Below are 19,365 nucleotides of genomic sequence, written 5' to 3' on the forward strand. Positions count from 1 at the left end.
TTTATAGCAAAGATTATATGGCTTTAAACGTTTTCCACGATAAAAATGCGTTTTCTCAACAATCATGGTGCTGGTCGTTACGTCGACTATGCATCCATGGGCAGACTAGGACATAGGACTTAAAGTATAATTTGAATTTTTACTTGACACGAGAAATAGAAACCGACTTTAAATTGGAATTGACAATTTATTTGAAATTTGAAATTTGATTTGAGACTGGGTCTATTTATTTATCGCAAAAATACCAGATTATTAAAATAGTTTTCGTACATTCGTAGGTACCTTGAGGAATTATTTTCTTACGTCGATGTATGTAAAAAAGGTAGAGCACGTACTCTAGCGCGGCCCAGCCTTGGCACGTCAACATGATTAAAATGAGGAATTGTCTTTATCAAATGCCATATTTTCAAATAACTTCTTTTTCTCGTAACCTCCTATGTTTTTCATCAAATTTGTTTTGAATTATTTTTCGACAAACGAAACTAATTTTATATTTTTATTTCTTTCTAGGTATGGATATTTTGGTTTGGTTGTCAAAATCCAATAACAACTTGTTCATTCGCGCACGATTTTCTCACTATTAAGTGGTAAGGTAACGTAAAATCACAGAGAAGTAAAATACGATTTGTCAGATTCATAAAATTTGTTGGTTTAAACACTTGGAAAACCGCTTTAATGTATTTATCATTCTGAAGAGCCTCTAAAAGGAGGAAAACGTGAAGATTTAGTATGTGAAAATAAGATTGTAAGCAACACTGCTCATTTCATTTTGGCGATAGTAGCGCTATCTGTGATCGGTTATGCAAACTTTTGACAGCGTTTGGTTGTATGAGTAAACATTTTTCCGTTTAATTGGGATTCGCAGTTTAAAACTAACGTGGTTCCGAAATATTCAGCATGCAAGAGAAAAAAGAAAAATTATAGTGCACAGTCACACCGCAGCAAGCAGACAACCTAAAGCGTCAAACGACCAATTATATTCGGAACCCGGGTGAAGAAGCTGAGCTCAAATTATATCTAATCTAATTTTGTTTTCCATAGGACTGAAAGATTTAGAAACTCTGGACTAAGTAAGTATATTTCGCTGACTACTTTACTATTCGGAGTTAGAGAACAGAGCGGCGTCCTGTCCTAAAGGACACGCAACAGTTTCAAAAAAAAAATTAAGAGTTTTCTTCAAATTCCTGTATTTTTACATGAAATTTAAGCTGCTTCCAAAAACGGACTTTATGAAACCGACGTTCAGAAATGTTGCTCCTTAAAACATTAAATTAATATATTGCAACTGCACTTTTATAAAATTTTCTGGATCCTCTTTTGAAACAAAGACGTCACATTTGGGTTACCATAACAGTTGTCCTATTGTCCCATTTTTTCATAATTTTTTATCAATCTTTGTTTTAGAGAAATTATTAGTGTCCAGGTATAAAGGCTGTCTGGCCAAGGACTTACCAATATCTTTTGCCTCTGATTTGTAGACTTAACGAATCTTTCAAATGGAAAAAACCTCCTCAGAAAAAGTTTCTGCTATCGATTGCACCCCCAGCTGAAGGAAAAGTTTGCTTCTCTTTATCAAGTCCAGTATTGTGCGAAAGTTTGCTTTCGATCACCCTACTAAACCGTTAAAGCGAAAAATCAAGCTACGAATTCTTGTCAGAAACAAAGTTCCAAACGATTGGTGAAAAAGTGTATTGTTACTATAGAAACAAGAACGTCGAAATCAAATTGATCCATAAGGCAACGATTGACAGGGGATTGGCTCTCACACGAAGCCAGGAAGCGATAAACTTTTTCCTCTTTTCTAATAAAAGTTGGCGCTTGGCTTTAAATTCTTTCAGATAACTTTAAAAACAATTTGATTGCGACTTCCTATTTGATATGTTATTTGCGTTTTTTGTTACATAAAAATATAAAAACAAACTGCATGGATGGAAAATTTGTGCATATAGACACATAGACGTAACTAAAATTTATTGCTGTACTGCAAGCACCTTTTTCTGTAACACAAATAAAAATTATTGAGATAGACACCGCTATTCTATATTTCGAACGGATTGGTATTTCGAACGAAATTTCCGCCTACAAATTCAATTGGGTAAAACATCTCGTTCGAAACAAGTCCAACGAAATAAAGATTCGTAACTGTAATTTTGCACAATCAACAGATGAAAGCACTACGTTCCGGATGAGTTACCCATCAAATAAAGATTCATCAATTGCGAAGTCGCAATCGCAGATGTGTGTGGTAGTCCAAAAGGCAGAGGGGAAATGCGTACGCGAACATGAAAGCATAAATTATCAATTAATTTCGGATAAAATATACATAATTCATGCCCCCTTCGGTGGCTCCTCGCATCCTTCAATTACATCGGACGCGTGAGGATTTTCGCTTCGGCTTTATCCCTTTGACTCACACTTTGTTAGGCAACATATAAGCTACGCATGTGGCAAAATGCATCATCATCTCCATCATAGTGGAGGCATTATCCTACCACTTGCTGTGTAAGGAACGGCCATGTACCGACAAATCCCTCGCAGAAGATTTTCCTTTAGCCCACGGTAAGTAGGTAGACTGCGCGCCAGGCCCGACTGATGCTGTCCTGTCCTGTTGTACCTCAATATGGATCACGATGCTCCGTCCGACAGTGGATGGCTCTCTCGGTCTCGGTCTTGATGTTGATGATGGTGCTGATGCTGGCTGGTGTGCGGCTGCCGGTAATCATGATTGATGCTCTTGATGAGTTTTGCGAGTGTACTCGTGTGCGCCAATATTATTACGGCGTAGACATGATTCACCATACACCGGTTTTCTGTTTCGCTGGGCACATGTTTTGTGTGGGTAGTTTGGTACCAGAACTAAATTTAGTGTGATGTTCTACTCGTTTACCCACTTTCCCTTTCCCGAACGGGGGTGTAATTGCTGCTACGAGAAGAAACAATCTTATCTCCGACAGCTCCTTGCTACGGGCCTGTGCGCTATCGTAATCACCTATAGGGGAAACAGTGGTTTTCCGGACGACCATTCCTGCGTTTAGCCCGGCTGATGGATCACCCGGATGCCTTCGTCGGTTCCATCCGTTGCGTGCCGTCGACTGTTTCGACACTTTATCCATCAAGCAACCTTTCATCGATAGCCAGCAACAGATTGACTAGGAAAGGAGGAAGCAACTGACGTACGGCACGGCACGGCGGATTGCTGAAAATGAAATCTCGTTCGAGGTAATTTTGACTTATGCAACAGTCATCAGAACGCCGTTTACCGATGAAATCACGGTCCGCTCCCAGCAGGGGGAAATTAACCGAGCCTGATTACCGAGCCGCCATCGAGCAAACATCGGTATTAATTGTTTTTCAGCTGTACGAGTCATTCGTTCGAGGGCCATTGACAGGACAGGACCAATTTTTTCGTTCAAAAATCTTCTATATATTTTAATACTTAAACAGTTTCTGTTCGCAATACAGTTGGTAAGGTTGGGTGAAATGGCTCGACATTTAACACTATCATCATTCCTGTCGATTGACATTAGCTTCTTTCAGTTTAGTTTGTCCTTTCTTCCTGAATGGATGAAAATATAATAAAAAGGGTATATTGCCAACATTGTGTATCCTTTTTTATGTATCATACGAACTCGAAATAACCTTTGTCGGTCAAAGGGAGAGGGGACATTTATGACGACGCGAGTAAATGTGTGGCTGCGTGTATTGTAGTAAGTTAATTCAGAAGAAATTTTTGGGATACGGCTTTCACTTGATTCCGTATTTGAGCAAGGGAGACATAAGCTGTGTCTGTTATGTGCTAGGATTTGTTTTCTGTTTTGATTTAGCTGCATGAGATAAATGATTTACGTGAAAAGAATAATTTTAACAGCAGACTCTGTTTCAAAGTATCTAAAAGTATCTCGCATTATATGGATCGTCCATAGTATTTTTAAAGATATTTTAAGGTGACCGCCTGTTGATCCAAATTTCTCCAATTAACTCGATTATAGGCTGCCACTCTCCAATTCCTTGGACACCGTGTGCTCGCCGCCAGAACTCATTCGACCTGATCTAACCAACAAGCTGCTGGTCGTCTGTTCCCACCGGTTTTAAGGCAAAAACCATGTTCAGAGGGTAATTCCGGCATTCTTGCAACATACCTCCAACCAACTCCATCGTATCCATCCAATTCTAGTCACCTCTTAAATATTGGGTGCGCCGTAGAGCTACGTAAGTTTATTGTCCATCCTCACTCGCCATGCTTCGTAATCTTATATGCCGTCGAGCGTTGTCCTTGTTCCGTGTCCGCAGAGAATAACTGGTCTAGTGATCATTTTGGACAAGGCCAGGGTATACTTTATATGGTAGCTTAATCTATTCGACCACAATCTATACCTATAAAAATGGATTTCTGTCTGTCTGTCCTGTGTTCCTTATAGAATCAAAAACTACTGAACCAATCGGCGTGAAAATTTGCATGTAGAGGTTTTTGGGGCCAGGAAAGGTTTTAGTGATGGTTAGAGACCCCTCCCCCCACTAAGAGGGGGGGGCTCCCATACAAATGAAACACAAATTTCTGCATAACTCGAGAACTAATCAAGCAAATAGAACCAAATTTGGCATGTGGGTGTTTTCGGTGACAAGAATTTATTCTAGGGTAATTTGAGACCCCTCCCCTCTTTATAAGGGGAATTATAACTCCTCTCCCCTTTAAGAGGGGGGGTTTCCATACAAATTTCCTCATAACTCGAGAACTAATCAAGCAAATGGAACCAAATTTGGCATGTGAAGGTTTTCGAGGGCAAGAAAATTTTCTATGTTGAATTAGGACCCCTCCTCACTTTAAGAGGGGGGGCTCCTGTACAAATGAAATACCAATTTCCTCATAACTCGAGAACTAATCAAGCAAATGGAACCAAATTTGGCATGTGTGTGTTTTTGAAGACAAAATTTTTTTCTATGATGAATTGGGACCCCTCCCCACTTTAAGAGGGGGGGGGGGCTCCTATACAAACGAAATACAAATTTCCTTATAACTCGAGAGCTAATCCAGCAAATGGAACCAAATTTGGCATGTAGGTGTTTTTGGAGGCAAGAATGTTTTCTATGATGAATAAGAACCTCTCCCCACTTTAGGTGGGGGGGCTCCTATACAAATGAAATACAAATTTCCTCATAACTCGAGAACTAATCAAGCAAATAGAACAACATTTGGCATGTGGGTGTTTTTTTTGGTGACAAGAATTTATTCTATGGTGAATTGAGACCCCTCCCCTCTTTATAAGAGGAATTATAACTCCTCTCCCCTTTAAGAGGGGGGACTTCCATACAAATTTCCTCATAACTCGAGAACTAATCAAGCAAATGCAACCAAATTTGGCATGTGAAGGTTTTCGAGAGCAAGAAAATTTTCTATGGTGAATTAGGACCCCTCCCCACTTTAACAGGAGGGGCTCCTGTACAAATGAAATACAAATTTCCTCATAACTCGAGAACTAATCAAGCGAATTGAACCAAATTTGGCATATGTGTGTTTTTGGAGACAATTTTTTTTTCAATGATGAATTGGGACCCCTCCCCACTTTAGGAGGGGGAGTCCTATACAAACGAAATACAAATTTCCTCATAACTCGAGAACTAATCCAGCAAATGGAACCAAATTTGGCGTGTAGGTGTTTTTGGAGGCAAGAATTTTTTCTGTGATGAATTAGGACTTCTTCCCACATTAGGAGGGGGGGCTCCAATACAAATGAAATACAAATTTCCCCATAACTCGAGAACTAATCAAGCAAATAGAACCAAATTCGGCATGTGGAGGTTTTGGGAGGCAAAAATATTTTCTACTGTGAATTAGGATCCTTCCACACTTCAAGAGGGGGGGCTTCTACACAAATGAAATACAAATTTCCTCATAATTCGAAAACTAATCAAGCAAATGGAACCATATTTGGCATGTGGGTGTTTTTGGAGGCAACCATTTTTCCCATGATGAATTAGGACTTCTTACCTTTTTAGGAGGGGGGGGGGCTCCCATTCAAACGAAATACAAATTGGCTCATAACTTTAGAACTAATCTAGCAAATGGAACCAAATTTGGCATGTGAGAGTTTTAGATGGCAGAATTTTTTTTCTGTGGTGTATTACGACCCCTTTCCCTTTTAAGAGGGTGGGCTCCCATACAAATGAAATACAAATTTCCTTATAATTTGAGTACTAATCAAGCAAATGGAACCAAATTTAGCATGTAGGAGATTTTTGAGTCTTGAATTTATTTTATGATAGTTAGAGACCTCTCACCCCTGTGGTAGGGGGATATGGACTCTCATACAAATAAAACAGAAATTTTTTCGAAACTCAAAAACTAATCCAACTCGAGAAATTCGAGACTTTTCCATAAAACATTAATCAATAACAAGACCACAAAAACTATCTATAGTAACACTAGATCATTCAGGACGAGCCGGTCGCGAGTGTTGCCGGTGACCCGCCGTCGGAAGCGCCACCCACTGGGGGGCTTGCAAAACTCGAGAAGTGACAAAGATCATCCGAGATTCATGATTTATGTACAACACAGGTTAATTTGTGGCAATACGAAGTTTGTCGGGTCAGCTAGTTCCTAATAAAATTCCTCCGAATTTTACGACTGGACTGACGTCGTTGTCCGCCATCACCAGTATGCCGAGGAACCCTGCGTACCATCTATTGTAGCCTCAATCAGTCTGGTCATCTTCCCGTGAAAACCTTTCTCGTTTATGATTTTCCATAGCTCTTTGCGATCAATGGTATCATGTGCTGCTTTAAAGTTAACGAACAAATAATACGTACACACTAAATTTTTTTTTTTACCGAACTTTAAGCAGCCGAACGTTCGGTAAAAGTCGATGGTGCCAATCAACGTTTACGGATCATTAGTAATGTTTGGCATCATAAAAAATTTTTACCGAACGTTCTGCTGCTCAGAGTTCGGTAAAATTTACGATAATTTACCGAACTCGGTACTTTTTTTTAAGTGTGTATTCATGGCCTTTTTGGAGGATCTGTCACAACCTAAAGATTTGTTCCGACGTTGACCGTCCTTCAATGAATCCAGCATTATAAACTCGTACAAATCTCTTCGCTGATTGTGATAGTTGGTGGAAAATGGTTTGGGAGAGTCCTTGGGAGGCGTTATTGAGAAAGATGGTCGCATGATAATTCCCACAGTCCAGTTTCTCACCTTTTTTGTAGATCGTGCAGATAGCCTCATTCTGCACTTCGGCAAAATTTTTACGGACACAAATTTTTACGATCAGCCGGTGCAGACAAATGGCCAGCTTTTCCGGTACATCTTAATACACTCTGATTCAATGCCATTCTATCCAGTCGATTTATTGTTCTTCAGCTGTTTGATGGTCTCCTTAGCTTCGATTGTCGTTGGGATTGGAACTCTTTACGCGTGTGTCGCCCCGTCGATATTATTTTCTCGCCGCCATAATTCTCTGCTTGAGCGCCATTCAGGTGTTCTTCGAAGTGCTACCATCACCTTTCCATCAGCTACCTCACCGTCCGTCAAGATACTATCGTTCTTATCCTAACACAAATTGGCTTGTGGCAATAACTTTTTGATGCGTTTAGTTTCTGGTAAAACAATAATGAGCATATGTTTGACATCATCGGCACCTTGCCGGCACACACTGAGCAAAGTTAGCACGAATAAGGTTAACAAAGTGTTCTAAGTGACTTACCCCTGTTCGTAGGTTTATTTTCTACCAATCATGTCGTTATTATGAATGATTCGTATTTGATACAAGAACACATTCGTAGCATATGTTGCACCAGAACGTCTTTGATGCACGGTTATTGACGGGCTTCGTTATCGACGAGACCGGGTTGCATAAATTGTAAATAAGAGAAAAAAGACACTGGAGTCGCTTTTTACGCGGTTTGTTTTTTACGCGAATTTTGGAACTTACGCGGACGTACTCAAAACGTTTTTTCATACGTAGGTTTGGAATTTGCAAGGGTTTTCCACGCGAATTTTGGAATTTACGCAGTTTTTTACGCGAATTTAAGAATTTGTACGGTTTTTTTTACGCAAATTTCGGAATTTACGCGGTTTGAACTTTGAAGTGGTTTAAAGCGGTTAGTTTTGAAGTGTCAAATTATCGTTTTGAAACACAAGCGAATACGTTTACGCAATCCCAGGTGATTTGCGACTCCTTTCAAGCCCTAATTCCAATAGTCCTCGAGAGGGATTTTGTTCGGATTCCTATTGTACCGAATTTTCTTGCTCTTCGCTCATTGCGCATTTATTTTTCATGCTGGCTTGGCTGGGGAGATCAGACGCCGTTCCGAGCCGCTTCCAACATAAAGTATATGATAGTCGGAAGCTCGAAAAAGACGCTTTACCATTTAGCATACGATCTTGGTTTTCATCGGGATTGCTTACTCGACCATCACTAAGGTTGCTCGTATCTCGGCTTAGGAATAGCTCCGAGGTGCGATGCTGGACTAACAAGCCAGTCGTCATATGTGCTGCTAGAAGCTGACCAGACATCTCAGAGTTTGCGGGACGGTCCCGGATTTGAATGGCTTCCTGGATTATCAATTATCTGCTCGAGCCAAAGATGCTGATACCTGATACCTGGATTATCAAGCGTCCGGGATTATCTTTGTTGAAGAGACTGTTTAAACGTGTTTAAACATTCTTTCACTACCAACTCAGACAGAATTACGCATGCCCCAGATATTCAAAACGCCATATCTCCCAAACTACCATTATTATTTTTTCTAGTTAAGTGATTCTTATGTAGAATTTTCTGGCGAACATTTTAAGCATATTTATTTGAAAATAAAATTGGGGGTGTTTTGAGATATTCGCATTTGTCGTTTTAAATTGCAAAAACATATATAATATTGACAAATTAGATAAAAACTAATAAGATCATTCGATTGCGCGACCAAAAACCCATAGAAAAAGTATATTGGCATGTCTTAACATCAAACTGTTTCAAAGATATTTGAACCCGAAAAATGACTTTTTTTTGAAAATCTGTAAAAAAGGCAGTAGCGCCACTGCTAGGGGAATTGAGCAATCGGCGTAAAACTTTGGGAAATTGGTTGTGGGGCCAGAATGAACTGCCCATAAATGGAAGACAGTCACATATGCAAAAACGTGCAGCGGCGAAAAACGCATTTGAAACCGCTACATTTTTTCTTAAATATTGAGTAAATTTTGGAAACAAATCGTCCAAATCATCATAATATTACTTGAATGTACCTCATAGAATACTTTTACAAGCAATTTGTTCACAAGTGACCTACGATTTGTTCCAAAACTTATAAAAACTACCGAAGTTACTGATATGCGTTTATTTGTGCTTGAATAAGCAAGAATAAACGCATAACAGTCACACTCACAGCATGCCTTGATCCTTGTTTGTTTGTTTAGGTGGCTTGCCGTCCTAAGACAAAGCCTGTTGAACAAAATTTCTCCATGTAACTCGGTTGAGGGCTACCGCTCTCCAATTCATCGGACATCGAGTACTCTCCGCCAGATCTTGCTCGCTGCGTTCCTGGTCGTCTTGTTCCTACCGGATTTGAGGCGAACACCATCTTTGCAGGGAAGTTGTCCGCCATTCTTGCAACATGCCCTGCCCATCGCATCCGTCCAGCTTTAGCTACCTTCTGGATACTGGGTTCGCCATAGAGCTGTGCGAGTTCATGGTTCATGGCCTTGATCCTTGCGTTGCCGGTGACCCGGTGACTGCCGGTGGAGTATTTTCAAGACCACGTGTCATTGATGTTTTGATAATTCACGTGCACGTTTAATTCAACTGTTTCAAATGTCAGTACTGAACTATTTGAAATTTTACGAGAGTAAGGTTAACTCTGAAGATAAACTTCCAGTTCCTAGCATTTTTTGCTTTTATTTGTAATTTGTTATCGTGGGGTCGGATAAGGGGTTTTATTCAACTCAGAAACTGGTCGCTTTCCTGTGTCAAGAACACTCCCAGAACGTGTCCGAGTACGACCAATGTGATCCTGGACATATTATATGACGGCAAATGAACTATTCTGAGCTAGTTTTGCACTTTCGCGTACTTAGAGATGTCACACGTTGTATTTTAGTTCTATTCAGAAACTGATCCCTGTAGGGGTATCCGGAGCATTTCCGGATATGTGGTTAGATATGGTCAATGACGTCTTGAACACTTTATACATCTACCAATGGTCTAGTTTTGCAAATTCGAGTACTTTTTTTTTTTCTTTTATTTTGGGTACATTTTCCACTGCAACCAGTTATTTGATCTATTGTGGCAGGCCCCAGTTTATTGTACGCCACATCAGGGTGTCGTATCACTATTAGTATGAGTGATTTCCACTTGCTGATCGACGGCATTGTCCCAATAAGGTATTATACAACGAATAAAGTTTATTGCCTTATTGGGAGAATTCATCCATACATCCGAGGGTTGTATTAAAGTCATGTCAAAGAAAGTTTTTCTTTTATGAAGTAGTGCCACGCAATAACATAGTAGATGTTCCGCATTTTCACTTTCTAGGTTACAGAAGCGACACGTGTCATCTTCTAATTTTCCCAGTTGTTTTAAGTGATATTTACTTGCGCAGTGGCCTGTTACGAGGCCACAGTAAGTACGTAAGTCCTTTTTAGACAGGCTAAGAAGTTTCTGGGTTATTGTTTTATTAGGAGATATAAATTTCTTTGATTGTCGAGCTGTCAGATTTTTTTTCCAGACATCATCAATCATTGATTTTTCCCAGTTTTTTAATTCCATTTTAATAGTACATTCTGAGACCCCACAGAATGGTTCTGGTCCAATGAAAGGTTTAATCGATCCAGCTTTTGCCAACTGATCCGCTTTTTCATTGCCTTCAATTCCGCAGTGCCCAGGGACCCAAAAAAGAGTTATTGTGCTTTTTCTAGCCACCTGCTGCAGCAATTGAATGCATTCCCAAACCAGTTTAGACGAACACGAAACTGACTTCAGTGCTTTTAAAGCAGCCTGGCTGTCAGAAAATATACATATATTTGCATTTCTATAATTTCGTCGCAGACAAACTGTAGCACATTCAATAATTGCCTGTATTTCTGCTTGAAAAACAGTCGGCCATTGGCCCATGGATATCGATATGTCGACTCCGGGGCCCGTTACGCCAGTTCCAACTTTGTTGTTTAGTTTAGAACCGTCAGTGTAGAAGATTATCGATCCTGGTTGAATATTGGGCCCACCTGATTCCCACTCCGTGCGACTTGTTTCTGTTACATGGAATAGTCGTTCAAAGTTATATTGTCTATCCATCCAGTCCTCATGCGTTAATATGGGATTAATTTTAAAATCCTTTAAGATACTGAGATGGCCCCTAAGGTCTCCATCAAAGAGCTTTTTTGTTCTCCTCAACCTTAGTGCATTTTTCTCAGCTTCTAGTTGAACAAATAAGTGCAGTGGAAGCAAACTTAAAATAGAGTCTAACGCTTTTGATGGCGTACTGCTAGTTGCTCCGGTTATGGAGATTGTAGCTAATCTTTGCAACTTCTCTAGTTTCTTTTCAGCATTTTTAATCTTTGTTTTCGGCCACCAAACTAAGGCCGCATATGTTATCCTGGGTCTTACTATTGCTGTGTAGATCCAATGAATCATTTTAGGTTTCAGTCCCCATTTATTTCCGAAAGTTTTTCGCCTTATCCATAAGGCATTCATAGCCTTATTTAACACTTGATCCAAGTGTAAATTCCAGTTTAATTTGCTATCAAGAATCACTCCTAGATATTTTACTTTGGGAGAAATATTTAGTTTTGTTCCTTCTAAGTACAAGTCAGGTATTTTAGTTTTCCTTCTTCGCGTGAAAGAAATAACAGTAGTTTTTTGAGGGTTTATTGAAAGATCCTCATCTCTGCACCACGATATTGTAGAATCCAGAGCATGCTGCAATCTATCTTTAATAACTTGTTCATATTTCCCACGAACTATAATTGCAATGTCATCGGCGAAACCAATTATTTCAAATCCTGACGCTTCAAGATGTGATAGTAGTTCGTCAACAACAAGTGACCACAACAAAGGTGAAAGAACTCCTCCTTGTGGGCAACCCTTTACAGTCTTTACCATGACAGTTGACATTCCATGGCTACTAGTTATTTCTCTTTTTTGTAACATTTGACAAATCCAATCTACAATAGCTTTATCGAAATTACGTTTTATCATAGCATTTTTCATTGAAGTGTGAGATGCATTATCAAATGCTCCTTCAATATCTAAGAATACAGCCAATAAAATCTCCCTGGCTTCAAACGTCTTTTCAATTTTTGTTACGAGTGCATGAAGTGCTGTAATTGTTGATTTACCATGTTGGTATGCAAATTGATTTTTATTTAAAGGAAAATGTTTCAAGTAATTTGACTTAATATAATCATCAATTAGTTTCTCCATCAGTTTTAACATTATTGACGAGAGACTGATTGGTCTAAATGACTTTGGATCTTTTTTATCTTTTTTGTTCGCTTTTGGAATAAAAATAACTCGAATTTGTCGCCAATTTGTGGGAATATAATTTAACCGCAAGCTGGCTCTAAACATTTCAGTTAGACAAGGAGTAAGACTTCCATTACTTTTTTGAATCATTACTGGCCGGATTTCATCCTTTCCTGGAGTTTTGAATGGTTCAAACGAGTCTATAGCCCATTCAACCTTTGCTTGAGTGAAGATACGACTTGCTAGATCTTGCGAGTCCCTGGTCGTATTTTGCCCAGTTGTAATTCGAGTACTTAGAGGTGTCGTATAATGGAATTATTGTGATTCAATGTGGTTCAAGTTCCATATATTCCGGAACTTGTTCCGACTATAGCTTCGGAACCTTGTATCCGCTCCAAATTTTCTTCAATAGTGTTCTTGTAGGCCATAAAATCTTTCGTTTGGTAGTTGTTGCAGTCAAATCGGTACAGGAATTTCCAAAATCAAATGCTTATTCATATATTTTCACTACTGTGACTGTTATGCGTTTATTTGTAATATGGGACTGACATTTTTTTTTCCTGTATGGACTCATCACTGCGACCATTATGGTTAGATCTATTGTGATATCGCCCGGGTGTTTGTTGTATAACCCGCACTGCATTTATTTTGGCTATAGTCGCTATTGAGTGAGCGATATGCTTATTGAATTTTTTTTATGCGTGCTTGTGTGTAATTGGGTACCCTTCTTTCAATACTTTACTCTACTTTACCCACCTCGTTCCACATGACAGCGCACAGTCCCCAATTATAGTCATCCCTGGCGTAGCAAAAACCAGTGCATTTTTACTATAAGGGTCTCATTTTTGCACTGTCAATAGGCCATATCGGGATAATATAGAACTCAGCATGAAGGAAGGGCGATGAGGGGCCTGAGAATAAACCCATGCTAAAGTCACTTTGACATCGAATGGCCTGATTCTACTAAGATTCGAACCCATGACCATTCGCTTGTCAAAGCAGACTCGGTAACCTTGCGGCTACAGAGCCCCTCATGGGACTGACATAGTTTAATATGTTTTTCAACATTTTGGGAACAAACATAGCTTTTTTGTTTGAAATATTGAAAGAATAGGTAATTTAAAGATGATTCCAAGGTTTATCTCAAAAATGGTGATAAGTCATATGGGACTGTTATGCCTTTATGGGCAGTGAACAATTGTGCCAACTTTGGTTGACATCGCTGATAGTCGAATCCAAAACCTTGTGTACGTTTGAGATGGAATGACCCATATACGAGTTGTGGATTGCTGGGGTAGCAGAATGTCTGCACACAGCTACGGCGGCTATTTGTTTAACGTTTGCATTACCGTTGATTGCTATGCTTCTCATTCTCATTGAGAAGATATTTAAAACATTGTTTGTAAGATGAGTTTAATATCTGATTTTGTTATCATATCTTATTGTGATCCTAAAATGACTTTCGATATGTTTCATAAAAATTTTTTATTGATTATAGGGATTTTAAATTATAAATCTATACCTATAAAATTGGATTTCTGCCCTATGTTCCTTACAGAATCAAAAACTACTGAACCAATCGGCGTGAAAATTTACATGTAGGGTTTTTTGGTGCCAGGGAAGGTTCTTATGATGGTTAGAGATCCCTCCCCCCACTAAGAGCGGGGGTTCTCATACAAATCTATACCTATAAAAAAGGATAACTCGAATACTAATTAATCAAATGGAACCATATTTGGCATGTGGATGTTTTTGGAGGCATGATTTTTTTCTATGATGAATTGAGACCCCTTACCTTTTTAGGAGGGGGAGGGGGCTCCCATAAAAATGAAAAACAAATTTCCTCATAACTCGAGAAGTAATCAAGCAAATGGAACCAAATTTAGCATGTGGGTGTTTTTGTAGGCAATTTTGTTTTCTATGGTGAATTGAGACCCTCCCCTCTTTAGGAGGGGAATAATGACCCCTCTCCCTTTTAAGAGGGGGGGGCTTCCATACAAATGAAATACAAATTTTCTCCTAACTCGAGAACTAATTAATCAAATGGAACCAAATTTGACATGTGGGTGTTTTTGGAGACAAGAATTTTTTCTATGGTGAATTGAAACCTCTCCCCGCTTCAGGAGGGGGGGGGGGGCTCCCATACAAATGAAATACAAATTTCCTCATAACTCGAGAAGTAATCAAGCAAATGGAACCAAATTTGGCATGTGGGAGGTTTTGGAGGCAGGATTTTTTTAATGATGGTTTGAGACCCTCTCCCCTATGGTAGGCGGATATTAAGGACTCTCATACAAATAAAACAGAAATTTTTGCGTAACTCAAAAAATAATCGAACTCGAGAAATTTTAGACCCTTTCATTAAGCATTAATCAATAACAAGACCACCAAAAACTATAAATAGTAACATTAGATAATTCAGCGCGCAAGGCCGCGAGTGTTGCCAGCGACCTGCCGTCGGAAGCGCCGGCCACTGCGGGGGGCAGCCCCCCGTAGAGATCAACTCTATCTAGGTTTATTTATTTTCCCAGGTCTACTGACATCTGATACCTTCCTTCAGTTGGGTCACCCCTGCGAAATGGTACTTTCTACGAAAAGATTTTCCGTGAAATGGTACATCCCGCGTAAGGTTTTTCGCGAAATGGTATTCTGCGAAACTCTATTTTCCGCGTTATGGTCAACCGAGAATTGGTGTTCCGCAAAATGCTATTCGGCGAAATGGTTTGTAATGATGGCGAATATTTAAATGCTATCCGCTTTCTTTTATCAGGCTAAGCAATGGGGGGAGTTGTTTTCTACTTTGCTGTGAGGAAAATTTGTATATTAAAACACCCATGAACTCCCCAGCAACTTGCAACACTCGAGACTGTGACAAACGTCATCCGAGGGGGGGGGGGCTCTGTAGCCGCAAGGTTACCGAGTCTGCTTTGACAAGCGAATGGTCATGGGTTCGAATCTTTGTAGAATCAGGCCATTCGATGTGAAAGTGACTTTAGCATGGGTTTATTCTCAGGCCCCTCATCGCCCTTCCTTCATGCTGAGTTCTATATTATCCCGATATGGCCTATTGACAGTGCAAAAATGAGACCCTTATAGTAAAAATGCACTGGTTTGCTACGCCAGGGATGACTATAATTGGGGACTGTGCGCTGTCATGTGGAACGAGGTGGGTAAAGTAGAGTAGAGCATTGAAAGAAGGGTACCCAATTACACACAAGCACGCATAAAAAATTCAATAAGCATATCGCTCAATCAATAGCGATTATAGCAAAAATAAATGCAGTGCGGGTTATACAGCAAACACCCGGGCGATATCACAATAGATCAAACGTGTTACTGGTCGCAGTGATCAGTCCATACAGGAAAAAAAAGGTCATCCGAGATTCACGATTTATGTACAACGCAGTTTAATTGGTGGTAATACGAAGTTTGTCGGGTCAGCTAGTTTTCAAATAAATATACTCAAAATATTCGACAGAAAATAGGGGAATTAAACAAATCGGCCTAGAACTTTGGGAAATTGGTTGTGGGGCCGGAATGAACAATTATACCAACTTTGGTTGAAATCGCTGATGGTCGAATCCCAACCTTGTGTACGTTTGACATAGAATGACTCATATACGATTTGTGGATTGCTGAGGGTAGCAGAAAGTCTGCACACAGCAACTGCGGCTATTTGTTTAACGTTCGCATTAGCGTTGATTGCTCTGCTTCTCATATACTCTCGCGTAAGAGTAGGCATCGTTGGCTTCTCACTCGATTTGCAACATTGGCTGCGATTCTTGCTACGAAAATATGACGTCTTGTCAAGGATCTGGGTTTTCTTAGAAACGCAATAGCCCAGTTAGTATTTTCATAAGCAGATAAAAGTTAAAAATCAGCATTACGTACAGAAGTGCACGTATTTGACACACAAAACTAGCATATCCGTAGTATAGTATTTCGGTGGTGATATACGTGATAAGGAATAATTTTGAGCATTTCATCTATCTAAGCATTTATATACGATAATATCCTACCAAGCGCGACTCGCTCCGTACTGCTATACAACTCTGTGCTAAAAATCATATGTGTCAGCTACTGTCATTATGTACGACGGAAAATCAACTTGGGCGTACTGGTAGAAAATAACTAAAATTGTCGAATTTGATCTAATAGTTTAGGCTTATTTTTTCCAAACTCATATAAATTTGCTCAATTAGCTTAGAATATCGGACGTAGTTCAGGATGGTGCGATGAGTTCATGTCCTTGGGGACAAAATACGCCGAATCAAATCAGGCTCATACTATTCTAAAGCGCATTTTGAATAGGCAAAAGACGTTTTTGGAGGTACTCAGTCTTGTAAATTTTATTATTGATGGTCCTTTTGTGGCGAGAATTTCACTTCCCTTGCCACACATGCAGATAACCTGCCAAATGGTATATTTCGAAGCGTATTTTGACATTTGGTTCTTTTTGAAACGATTATCCATTTTGAACTTAACTTTTTCGGTGTAAAACTGTCCTGTCCTGGAATTTATTGGAAGTCAGTTTTAACGTATGTTTCGACATTTCCGTGTAGAGCTAGCGCAGGTTTTGGCAACAGTTTGCTGACGTTCATCGCGGTTCGGAAAGTTCTGAACCTTACATGCATGTAATCCACCTTTTGCTTGACTTTTTGGACGTAACTTTGAGAAACGCCGACATTCTTGACAATATCACTTGTTGAAAGATTGGGATTTCGGGGGAAATTAGCCTTAACCTTTCCCTCCGTATGTTACACGATCCTTGAATCTTTTCAACATTCTTGAGATAATTGAATTGCACATCTTACGTTTTTCCCAAAGTCCGATGGAATAACTCCGGATTTTCCAGATGAACGTACACAATTTTTTCACGAAATTCACGGAATGTAAACAATATTCAGTGGGATTTCGAATTTGGCATGGTTCGATTCCTGAGGCATTTTATTCCAAATCTTCTCCAAGCGTTGCTTAAAAGTATCCACAGTCAACATTCCTAGTTTGCCTAGCATGTACCCCATGCATAGAAGTCGAGAGGATTCGAATCAGGCAAAGAGCCAGGACACTCTTACGAAGAAATAAAATCCGGAAAATTGTCCTCATCCCAAGCCTATGAAGCTTTCGCCTGGTGAAACGGTGCAGAAACTTGTTGGAAGCAGTATAACGTAGTGTTTTGTGACGATGGGTTGCAAATGGTTCTTCGAAACATTATCGTTGTAATATTCAATGTTGATTTTATCATCAGGTTCAATGAACAGCATTGTAGCAACATCTTCTAAGAACTGGTTTCTTTGTATTGCTTGATGGTACGAAAGATGAATGTTTCGTTTATTCCGAGTGGCTTCAACTTCTTTAAAACATTGTGGCGAACCAACTACCAGTTGAAAGCCCCATTAAAAAGTAAATAAATAAATAAAATTCTTTAAAATATCACACGGTCTAAAACGGTCTTGTGTTGACATTTGGATACACTCTAAACGAAAAATATGCGGACACATCTGTGGTTAACCCATTTCTTATTAAACACTTTCAAAAAGCGCTAACAGTTATTACTATTCACCCTATAAATGCGCATTCATTAGAATGTTGTTCGCAAAAAAAAGACTGGCTCCAGAGAGGATCGAACTCACGACCTTCGCGTTATTAGCACGACGCTCTAACCAACTGAGCTATGGAGCCCTATGTAAAATACTTCATAAATTTTACGCATCGTAAAACAATTTCACGTTTTCACACGTCATGAATTTTATTAAATAATACTGTTCTGCATAAGGTTTAGCGTCATCCATTTACGCAATCAGTTTATCACGCTGAGTCGAGATATTAGAATTGTGCATCCCTGCGGCCAGCTTTTACCAATATGCCAACTACACTCACTACACACTAGCTAGCTAATCCAACTCTTGTGTAGTTTCAAATTGACACAATATTAAAATTTATTTTCATGAATGTTTATGACATTTGCTCCTTCCCTGCAGAATTCCACCGACGTAATTCTGCTGGGATTTATCCAGCCTGTCCCTGTTCCGCTCGGTGACAACAGTAGCTGCTTGCAGTAACAAGCAAACATTCTGTTTATGAGTTTTTGATGACACACCATCATCCCGCGCATTATCCTGTTAAACCGAGCCGTGCTAGTCTATCTCAGGTCAGGATGAAAAGGGTGAGAGCGACTCGACTCGGTCGGTGTTTATTGGAAGTTTAGCAACGTGGGACTCCAATTTTCGTAAGCATAAGCTACACCGTCTACGCTTCGAATTCACAACGGAACAACGAGCAAGCGAGCAGCAACACTTTTCTTCAATTCGCCGGAGGTGAGACCTTATTTCTCGCAGGATCGTCGCGTGTACAACGCTTCCAGATGGCTACCACTTTCGCCGCCCGGTTGGCACGGCCAAAGGAGAGAACCGTGTTGGATACGGTTCTTCACACTCCGGTGCCGGTGCCGGTGTGTGCACTGACAAATCGCACAGGTTCAGTCTTCTCGCTCGACGTAAAACGTCCGAGAAAGATAATGCCTTCTCTACGTTCCATTCGTTATATCTCTACGTACTCTCAGGGGTATAATTTTCATTTTTCATTTTCTAAATTTAAAATAAAAAGAGCGCGCGGATGATTAAATGGAACTGATGCTACTGTCGTGCCAGTAGGACACTATGTTGCAAATAAAATACTTTGTCAAATGCTAGCGAATGCGGGGAACAGGTGGAATAAATTGGCAATCTTTGAATTGCATGGGTAATATAGTAGCATAACAAGTTTTAATGGGCCACTAAACTAATTTTTGAATACTATGTAAAGAGAGTAAATTGTTGGAGTTTGTCAACTTTTTGTTTATCAAAATTTAAAAGTTTTAAACTATTTAGTTGATAATTTTTATTAAAGTGCAATTTTCTTTTCCAATTTGAAT

The 19,365-nt window shown here is 39.6% G+C and overlaps 1 non-coding gene across 1 annotated transcript; it reads right to left on the reverse strand.

The window, feature by feature from the left end:
• Positions 1-18,060: 18,060 nt before the first annotated feature.
• Positions 18,061-18,134, reverse strand: Trnai-aau (transfer RNA isoleucine (anticodon AAU)). The gene has a single exon. It is a non-coding gene; the product is annotated as a tRNA-Ile (tRNA).
• Positions 18,135-19,365: the final 1,231 nt, after the last annotated feature.

This window comes from Sabethes cyaneus, chromosome 3 (genome assembly GCF_943734655.1).
Source record: "Sabethes cyaneus chromosome 3, idSabCyanKW18_F2, whole genome shotgun sequence".
In the NCBI taxonomy this organism is placed as follows: Eukaryota; Metazoa; Arthropoda; class Insecta; order Diptera; family Culicidae; genus Sabethes; species Sabethes cyaneus.